The 9,762-nt window shown below is 48.8% G+C and overlaps 1 pseudogene; it reads right to left on the bottom strand.

The window, feature by feature from the left end:
* Positions 1–8,519: 8,519 nt before the first annotated feature.
* LOC125157703 (aldo-keto reductase family 1 member B10-like) lies at positions 8,520–9,485 on the bottom strand (annotated as a pseudogene).
* Between the last annotated feature and the right edge of the window lie 277 nt (positions 9,486–9,762).

The raw sequence follows: 9,762 nt of genomic DNA, 5'->3' as shown, positions 1-9,762 counted from the left end.
TCACGCCTGGAGCTGAAATCAAGAGTCGGACGCTTAACTGACTGAGCCGCTTAGGCGCCCCCAGCTGATATTCTTACTACTAGCTCCCACGTGTGTTTATTTTTCTAATACCACCAAAACGATTCACTCAGTTCTCGGAGGACACTGACCAAGTGCCCCACAGATTCAATTCCATTCTCTGACACTGTCTACCCAGAGGTAACATCCGATGCCACAGGTTAAGGGCTCAGTCCTCCAACACTGCCGCCACCAACTTCAGGCACCAGTCCCAAGTACCAGTTGTCACCCGTGCCTCTGACCGGCAAGCTATAGGACTGGAGGTTTCAACGATCCTTTCCCTGGGTTTAACTTGCTAGAGCAGCTCCCAGAACTCCAAAAAACCATTTTACTTACTAGATCACCGGTGTATTAGGAAAGAATAGAAGCGTGGCACAGCCAGATGGAAGAGTTCATCGGACAAGGCGAGGGCAAAGGGCACGGAGCTTCTATGCTGAGCATGTCACTTCTTGCAACCACATGTGTTCACTAACCCAGAAGCTCTCCAAACCCTGTCCTCTTGGGTTTTTATGGAGGCTCTGCGACATAGGCTTGATCGATTACATTACTGACTATTGGAGATTGAATTCCATCACCGGCCCCTTCCCCCTCACCCCCCCCCCCCAAAGGGACTTAAAGTTCCAACCCTCGCGCACTTGCTTGGTTCCCCTGGCAACCAGCCCCCATCCTTAACCCCCTCCCCAAAGTCACGCCATTCACTTAACAAAAAAACGCTTTTCATTGCCGAGGAAATTCCAAAGGTCTTAGGATCTCCGCGCCAGGAACCGGCATTGGAAGACCATATAAATATTTCTTATTATGACTCACAAGTATCACACTACCATTTCAGCTCTGTGGACAAAGTTAAGGCAATTTTGTAGGTAATTTAGACCAAGGTTACTTTCTTTGGAGGCGGGTGGGGAGAGCTTGGGTAGGATTATATAGGGTGACCAATTTGTCTCCGTTTGCCTGGGACTTTTTGGTTTAGCGCTGAGAATCCCGTCTTAGGAGAACGCTCAGTTCAGGGCAAACTGGGATGGTTGGTCACCCCAGGTTTGAGTTATCGAAAAAGGCTAACCATATTGAAGATGAACACGTGACATTTTCAATCATCTTCCTATCATAGTAGAGAAAGTATAGGCTTTGGAATCTAACTTGGGCTCAAATTTCGGCCATGCATCTTACCAGCTGTGTGGCCCGTGGGCAAATTACTCAACCTCTCCGGTGCCCAGGTTAGTGAGGATAACACTACCTGACTTCCCAAGATGGTGGTGAGAATTAACGCACGGCTTTCAAGGACGTTTGTGCCACAGTAAGCTTGCCGTGTGTGTGGCTCACAGATAATGCCGGTGGTGCTGAGGTGGGAGGTGTGGGGCACTGGGAGGTGGTTAAGCACAGCAACGAACATAGCATGAATAATACAACAAGCAGATCCCAGTTGTGGGACGACCGTGGGCCAGGTACCGGTCTAAACTCTTTACTCGAATTAACGAACTTCATTCTCATTCCTCCTGGCAACCCTAGGAAGTACTCAATGTTGTTACCTCCATTGTACAGGGAAGGGATCTGAGGCATGGAGAGGTTAAGTGATTGGCCCAAAGTCTCCCTGCTGATCAATGGCAAAGCCAAGGTTCTGATCACGAGATGGGCCAAAGCGAAGGGCCCGCCAGGGTGTCTAACAGGCAGCTAGAGACACAAGTCACGGGCTCGCAGCAGAGGTCAGAGTGGTGTTCACAAGGCCCCATCTGGGAGGGCAGGAGAGGAAGAGGGTACTGAAGAAGACAGAGTAGGAAAGACCGGGGAAGGAGAGAACATAAAAATGAAAGGGAAACTTTCGAGGGAGTGTTCCAGTATGTGGACAAATTCAAGGAGATCAAGGATGATGAGAAAAAGGCCATTGGGCTGGGCAGGTAGGCCCCCTGAAGGCTTCTCTAGTGCAGCTCCGGGGGGCTCTGGGAGAGGAATCCAGCTTATGGTTACAGCAGGTCCTGGATCCTGCCCGTCCACTAGGACCATCTGCCGGCCTCTCCCAAAAGTAGGAGTTAGACCCTAGGACTCATCTCTAGAGATTCTGATCCAATTGGTTGGAGGTAGATAGATCAGTGGCTTCCGGCTTTCAGTGTTTCTCTAAAAGACCCCGAGATGATTCCATTTACTATCGTAGCACTGACTTCAAGAAGGGCTACGGTTTGTGAAAGAGTGACGGTCAAGTTGCAAGTGGGTCTGTAAATAAGTTTAAAAAAGGAGAAAGAGGGACGTCTGACTCTTGATTTGAGCTCAGGTTTCGATCTCAGGGTCCTGAGGTCAGGCCCCACACTGGGTGTGAAGCCTATTTAAAAAAAAGAACGGAGAAAGACAACTGCAGGGGAACAAGAACCACCATATGAGCTCCTACTATGGGCCAAACTCTCTCTAAAGACTTGGCATACACCTTTGCGTTTAATCACCAGACCAGCCTGTCACCGGAGAACCCTTAGCATCCCCCATGTTCCCCGCTTAGGAAGCGAACGTCTGAAGAGATCCAGAACCTTCCCCAAGTCACCTCGCGGGAAAGCAAAGAAATCAGGATCAAACCCTGGCAGCCTGGTAAATACAAACGAAGTTATTTTTCAGGTTATCAGAGAGAGGGGCATATTCATGGGCAGGAGGGGAGACTTCTCTACACCAACGGTTTTCTTCCCAGGGTAACCTGTGTTCATTTCCTCTTGACAGATGAACTTTTGTTTTTTAATCCAAATGGATTATACTTCCATGTCTTATGTTCTTATTTTCTCCCACGCCTTCTTCCTGCCATCCCCCCAAGAACAAACAGTACCTGTGAACAAGCGCGATGGTCTTCAGAGAGGAAACCCCCGTTCTGGAAATTCCGCCGGCAGAAGTAGAACCCTTCGCGGCTCTGCCTACAAAGAAATGCGGGTGCTCTCAGAGGGTCACGCACACTGGAGGCACCGTGCCCCCAAATGTAAAGGGTGCCGAGGGGGCCGAGGGCAGGTGCGTGGAGTGCTGCTGATGTCTGCTCCCAGGTGGGACAGAGTTGTCCGGATGGGTCAGAGATGTGGGAGAAGGGAAGGAACTTCCTGTTCCATCTGAAAGTCACATGGCAAGAGGTGGCAGGCAAGCGGGAAGCCCGAAGCTGTGCTCAAATGAGTCAGAGAGACAATCCGCAACCCCGACAAACGGGGGAGTGCGTGGACCTCTTCCACACCTCCTCAACTCCAACGCACCGGGAAGGGGTCTGGTCAGACAGGACTCGACCATTCAAGGGGGCCGAGGGCTTTGGTAACTTGGAAACCGAAGCTCTCTCTGAAAGTTGGACGATCTAGACACATCCGGGCTCGCGAAGCAGATATACACATCCTCCGACAGGCCCCGCTCCGCAACCAGTATTGCCTGACACCACAATGCGGAAGGGGACAGTTGCACGGCCTGCTGCCCACGGGTCTTTCCAGGGCAGTGGCTCGACCCCGCCCCCCGATTACACAGATGATCCCAGAGAGGTTCTGTTGATCACCCACGGGCTCAGCTAGGCTACCGACTGTGCCTAAAGATGAACAGCATCAGAAACCTCCAAACCCGGATCTTCCATGACTGCCCTAACCCCACCCCAGTCACTCACCCTGCCAAGTGTCCTGGGAGAAGTGGGGTACTCTAAGCATCTCCGGCAAACATCCACGCTCGGTCTCTTCACCACTGGCTAGCGCTAGCTCTTACTCTGGCCTAGGATATGTAGAACCCTCAAGAACTCTTGGGGCACCCGGGTGGCTCGGTCGGGCAAGATTCTGATTCTTGATTTCAGCTCAGGTCATGATCTCATGGTTTGTGAGGTGGAGCCCCACATCAGGCTCTGCATTGACCAGGCGGACCTTGGGATCCCCCCTCTCCCTCTCTGCCCTCTACTACTCGCGTGCACATGCTGTCTATCAAAATAAACAAACATTAAAAAAAAAAAAAGAAAGAATTCCTTTTGCTTAAGACCTAGGCTACTGCACATCTATACAATGTAACCAAGAGGCACATGCTTTTTGGACCTTCTGAGGAGCAGACGGCCCAGGGCTCTGGCCACAGGAGTTCGGAGAGAGACAAGAGTAACGGAAAGATGGTCCTATGGAGTAGAGGTTGGCAAACTTGTGCGCAAAGGGCCAAAGAACAAATAATTTAGGGTTTGCAGGTCATGTGGTCTTTGTCCTAACTACTCAACCCTGCAGGGGTGGAGCAAAAGCAGTCATAGTTGATACAAACATGCACGAATGTGGCCATGTTCCAGTAAAACTTTATTTATGGACCTTGACATTTCAGTTTCACGTAATTTTTGGGTGTTGAGAAACACTCTTTTGATGTTTTTTCAACCATTTAAAAATGTAAAAGCCATTCTCAGCTCCCAGAACGGACAAAAACAGACCGTGGAGAGGATGTGGCCCATAGACCACAGTTTGCCAATCCCTGTCGTAGAAGGAAGATCCCCAGTGAGCCCAGCCAGCTACACTCACACACGTTCATTTCTGTCATTGCACATTTCCACATCTTAGCAGACCAACCTTGATGTGCGATCTCCAGACTATGTTGTCCACGGCTAGGACGCATCTCTCACGCTTGGATTGAGAGTTGAGAGAGACCTAAGTCGCCTGTGACGTTAAATCACGGGGCCACGGCAACAGATGTTGGCGAGGATGCGGAGAAAGAGGATCCTTCTTGCGCTGCTGGGGGGAATGCAAGCTGGTGCAGCCTCTCTGGAAAACAGTGTGGAGGTTCCTCAAAAAATTAGAAGTAGAACGACCCTACGACCCAGCAATGGCACTACTAGGTATTTATCCGAGGGATACAGGTGTGCTGTTTCGAAGGGACACATGCACCCCATGTTTATAGCAGCCCTATTGACCATAGCCAAAGTATGGAAAGAGCCCAAATGTCCACTGATGGATGAATGGATAAAGAAGATGTGGTATGTGTGTGTGTATATATATATATGTACACATATATACGTATGTGTGTGTATATATATATGTACACATATATATGTATGTGTGTATATATATATACACACACACACACATACACACACACACAATGGAGTATTACTCGGCGATCAAAAAGAATGAAATCTTGCCATTTGCAACTACGTGGATGGAACTGGAGGGTATTACACTAAGTGAAATTAGTCATTCAGAGAAAGACAAAACTCCTAGGACTTCACTCATATGAGGACTTTAAGAGACAAAACAGATGAACATAAGGGAAGGAAAACAAAAATAACATACAAACAGGGAGGGGGAACAAAACATAAGAGACTCTTAAGTATGGAGAACAAACAGAGGGCTACTAGAGGGGGTGTGGGAGGGGGGATGGGCTAAATGGGTAAATGGATAAGGGGCATTAAGGAATCTACTCCTGAAATCACTGTTGCATTACACGCTGATTTGGATGTAAATTAAAAAAAATTAAGAATTCTGAAAAAAAAAAAAAGAAAAAAAATGGGGCCACATTAGTCACTTGTGGGTGAAATTTTAACTTCCTAAATATTAAATTGCAAACTGAAAGAAGGGCTTTCCAAAGGTTTAAGGAAGCCATTCTACACACACATGCACATTTTTCTCAACCTGAAACAGAACGTAAGAATATTCTGGGAGCCGAAGCTGAACTGAATCAACGTGCCATTTGGTCTGCGTTTTTGGAGAAAGAAGTCAGGAGAAACACCAAACCATTTGCCATTTACCTGTGGAAAGTCCTCAAGCCCGGGACACCGTGGTGGATCCCAAGTGCAAGCTCCCAACCTTCAACTGGGTGATAAACATTTTGAGCGTGAGGGCCTCGTCGGGGATCAGAGGGTTTTATTTCCTGTCAAAATGCCTTTTCCCACCGTTCGGCCACAATGGAGGCCTGTCACCGTAGTAGCCGCTCTGCCCTTCTCGTAGAAGAAAAAGGGAAGTCCCATTAAAATGACTCCCGCGCGGGGCGCCTGGGTGGCGCAGTCGGTTAAGCGTCCGACTTCAGCCAGGTCACGATCTCGCGGTCCGTGAGTTCGAGCCCCGCGTCGGGCTCTGGGCTGATGGCTCAGAGCCTGGAGCCTGTTTCCGATTCTGTGTCTCCCTCTCTCTCTGCCCCTCCCCCGTTCATGCTCTGTCTCTCTCTGTCCCAAAAATAAATAAATGTTGAAAAAAAAAAAAAATTAAAAAAAAAAAAAATGACTCCCGCGTTGTGGCCAGTGGAAGAGGACACCAAGAATATAGTGAGCGGTTCTGCAAAGCTCAGCCTCTGAGCATTATACGTGTTGACATTCAAAATCAGTCTAAAGCAGCTACCAGGAGCCTCTGGCATTTAAGTCGCCAGAATCTCTATTTGGAGAGAAAGCTGATGGCACGAAGGTTACAGTGCCAGACTTTAGGGAGCCTAAACGTGTTTTATTATTATTATTGGGAGTTCGGAGCGGATGGAGACTGGACTGGCGTTTGAAATAAAATATGGGTTTTTACGTTTTTAATGTTTATTTTTGAGAGAGAGAGAGAGAGAGAGAGAGAGAGCGAGCGAGCAGGGGAGGGGCAGAATGAGAGAGGGAGACACAGAATCTGAAGCAGGTTCCAGGCTCCGAGCTGTCAGCACAGAGCCCGACGCGGGGCTCGAACCCACGAATGGTGAGGTCATGACGTGAGCCGAACTCGGACGCTTCACCGACTGAGCCACCCCGGCGCCCCAAAATATGGGTTTTGACGGCAGCCCATACTTTCTATGTTATGAAGGTGCTACCCTGAGTTTAGACCTGTGGTGTTTTTTGTTTGTTTTTTTTTTTTTTTAATTCTTCCTGCATCTTAATTCTGGAGTAAAGGACAGACCCTTTCACCCTTAAGTGTCCTGTTCGTTCCTAGAAATGGAGAGCAGGGATTGGAATCTATGGGGATGGAGAACCTAGACCTTGTTGGAAAAATGATGGCTTTAGGATTCTGGCAGTAGGGATTGAAGGCAAAAGGTCGAAGGAGCCAAGAAAAAACAACCCAGTAAGATTTGATATCAGATATAAATGAGCCAATGAACTTCCCACGGGGAGACAGCAAGCAGCTAAAAAAGGGTCACATTGGTAGGAGAAACGCAGAGTCGAGTCACGAACAGGTTTAGCTGGAAGTTAAGAGAAACATTCAACAAGTGACGTCCTGGGTACACGTGGAAGCACGGAACTGGGGTTCAGATAAGACGTGGGGACTGATCCAAATGAAGACACCATCATCCACCATTTTAGAGCATTCTTTGAATGGTCAAGGGAGTCAATTTTTTTTTAAGAGTTCGAGGAAAGACTCAAATGATCATTTATTGATCTATCCTCTGAAGTTTTTATAATGTTGAATTTTTTTTTAAGTTTATTTATTTTGGGACACAGAATGCAAGTGGGGGAGGGGCAGAGAGAGAATCCCAAGCAGGCCCCGCGCTGTCAGCTTGGAGCCTGATGCGGGGCTCGAAATCATGAACCGTGGGATCGTAACCCAAGCTGAAGTCGGACGCTTGACCGACTGAGCCACCCAGGTGCCCCTAATGTTGAAAATATTAAACAGAATGATAACCTGGCCCTCGATACAGATGTGACAGAGAGGGCGGGTCCTGGTGAGTAAGAAATCCTGAACTGTAAGGGGCGGGGGTTGCTGTCTTCATTCATTCAGGCCACCCTTTCTGCAGGCCCCACGGACCTTCCTCTGCTCGTCCTCATCGCAGAAGGCTTTCCTTTGCCGATCCCACGGTCGGGACTACGCTCTGTCCTCATCTTTACTTGGCTGGGTCCTTCGCACCATTCAGGTTCCAGCTCAGATGTCACCTCCTTGGAGAAGTCTTTCCAGATGGCCACATCTGAGGCTGTATCCAAAGCTCTCAATCTGTACCGTGCAGGCCGATCTGTTACAATGCAGACTTGCGACTCCGTGGTTCAAGGGGCTGGGGGTGCGAGGCTGCGATTCTGCCTTTCTGACAAGCTCCCGGGGGCTCCAACCTGGCTTCCCCACACCCCACCTTGGGTAGCGTCACCACCCCTCCATCTCTGCCACGCCACCTGCTTCATTTTCTTCACGGCGTTTCTCGCACTTGGAAATTCTGTGTTGGATTGTGCATAAGTCGAGCAATTTGTTTACTGAGACATAAATTCCACAAGAGGAGGGACTTATTTTTTGTGCCATTATTCGTCTTTTATTTTTTTTTAATCCTCAAATCCTTACGGTGTTCCCCAGTGATCGGATCAAATGATTGAAAAAAAGAAAAAAGATGGTAATTTGTTTATCAGTTCGATCTCCCTGTGATAATCTGCTCCTAGCTAACCGTACTGACCTAGACACAACCGTGCCTAGATTCTGGCCTACAGCAAGGCCAGGGTCACTGGGATTTCAGATCGGCTTGGCTAAAAGGGGACTCGGGTAGAGAGAGTTACACTGCAGTCAAGTCAAGAGAGAGAACCTCCCAGGTAATCTTATCAAGAGATTCAGCTTCAATAAGTCTGCACTAAAGGGATAAATCCTCTAAGTGAGAGCTAGAATCCACAGTGCTTGGCCCTCCAGTTCTACTGAGTTAGGTATGGTCACCATCTCATCATTACTCAGTTTAAAGTCAAAAGCCTTGATGTCCTCAACAATGCATGCCACTGTCGCAGACTTGGGGATTCCAACCCTCTTCCCCTGGATGGGGAACTGAATCAGACCCTGGGCTGTGGGTTTTTTGGGCTCTGCATCAATCACCTTGGTCTTGGGACCCTCCAGAAGCGAAAAGTCCTTGGACTTGGCCCAGAGTCCTTCAGGAGAGCCCAGAAGGCTGTCAGTTGTAACGGGGATGCCCTTGGAATGGCAGTATTAGATCCATTTTTTCTCGTGTGGGGTATTTGCTTCTATTTCAGTCCAGGTTTGTTCAAGAGCCTTTCGATCTGGAAGTGGTGGAAGACTGCAAAGGCTCTCACCAGCCCCTCATCTACCAGCTCCTCCACGGTCCCCCAGGCTCCCAAGAACGTTAATTTACTGGTGAGGCCACTGCCTTATTGTCTTTGGAGAAAAAGCCCTTCCCAGGCTGCAATCCCGGTGACCAGTGAATGAAACAGACGTCCAAACAGTTCTGTGTCAGATCCTTCAAAGTCTTCTGACGGGCCTCTTTTGCTAGGATTCTCTCAAAGAAGGTGGGTCCTCACTTGCCAGTGATGAAGAGTTCCTCTTGCTTGACAACCTTCTCTTGGATGGCTTCTCCCACCTCATTCTTCCTCTTGATAGACACAGATAGGCTATCCTCACCTAGACTGTGCCTACATCAGCGGCCACCTTCACCGGCTCCTTGACTTTGCCTAGGGGAGACTTCCAGGTGCGCAGACCCGCAAGAGACACCTTAGCTTTGGTACTGAGCTCCGCGAAGGTGGCCGTGGTCAGGGATGAGACATTTCTGAGCAAGCAGGTAGATGTCCTGTGCCATGATTGAGGGCCCTGGCCCTCAAGCAGGGACTTCATCCGGGGTGCTCACTTTTGTATTCCCAACACTTAACACAGGGCCCGGCATGTCACCAATGTTCCCTAAGCACTATCGAATGAGTCTTTTTCAAAATTCATTAATTCCTTTCTCTCCTTACGGACTCAGCAACTGTTCCTGTATGCAACGGGACCTAGACTCTAAGTAAAGGGCAGAGTTACTCAAGGGCCAGGAACCGTTAGTTACTAGCCCAAACCAGGATAAGAAGCTTGTACTAGAAAGCAAATCTGACATGTTTCTCAGCAGTGCTCAGGGGGC

This window comes from Prionailurus viverrinus, chromosome X (genome assembly GCF_022837055.1).
Source record: "Prionailurus viverrinus isolate Anna chromosome X, UM_Priviv_1.0, whole genome shotgun sequence".
NCBI classification, from domain to species: Eukaryota; Metazoa; Chordata; class Mammalia; order Carnivora; family Felidae; genus Prionailurus; species Prionailurus viverrinus.
The sequence above is the reverse complement of the archived record's forward strand: the minus strand, read 5'-3'. Positions and strand labels throughout refer to the sequence as shown.